The sequence below is a fragment of the Lupinus angustifolius genome, chromosome LG20, assembly GCF_001865875.1.
Source record: "Lupinus angustifolius cultivar Tanjil chromosome LG20, LupAngTanjil_v1.0, whole genome shotgun sequence".
NCBI classification, from domain to species: domain Eukaryota; kingdom Viridiplantae; phylum Streptophyta; class Magnoliopsida; order Fabales; family Fabaceae; genus Lupinus; species Lupinus angustifolius.
Window position 1 is genome coordinate 8842695 of NC_032028.1, and position 640 is coordinate 8843334.

The following is a 640-nucleotide window of genomic DNA, read 5'->3' on the forward strand; positions in this document are numbered from 1 at the left end:
GTTGAATACCTTGATTATTGGAGATATTTCTTTGATTGTAGAGAATTCCATCAGATAACCATTGCCACGTGTTGTCCCAAACATGATTTGGCCTATTAATTGATGTGGATAAAAGCATTGTCACAAATAATTTCCTCAAGTAGAAACCAGAACCCCAATCATTTGCTTCTCTTAGAGCTTCAATATATTCTCTATCATCCTTAAGTAAGCCACATGCAAAGCATGCATCCCTGAATGTTTCATATCGAATATTTGAAACAGTTCTAATATCTTCATAAAATGTTGGCCCTTTAACAACTGTCAACATCATCCTAAGATAGTAAAGCTCACCAGTGCATGGAGCAACCCTAATTAATCTTCCAATTGTATAACCTGAATTTCTTGGTTTCCAAGACCTAGTTTTCTTCACATAAACAAATTTTGACACATATTGAGCATAACCCAAAGTTCTACCTTCTGGATATCTTTTATTAGCTTCCATCTAGGATGTAAACATAGATTCTGATACAATTGGTCTTAAAAGAATATTGTCTATATCCTCGTGATCATTAAAGTAAACAGGTTGTTCTCTTGGAAGATGAAAGTATAATCGTTCAACAACTGATTGTCTTCCATGAATTGGAAATTTAAAAATTCTCCA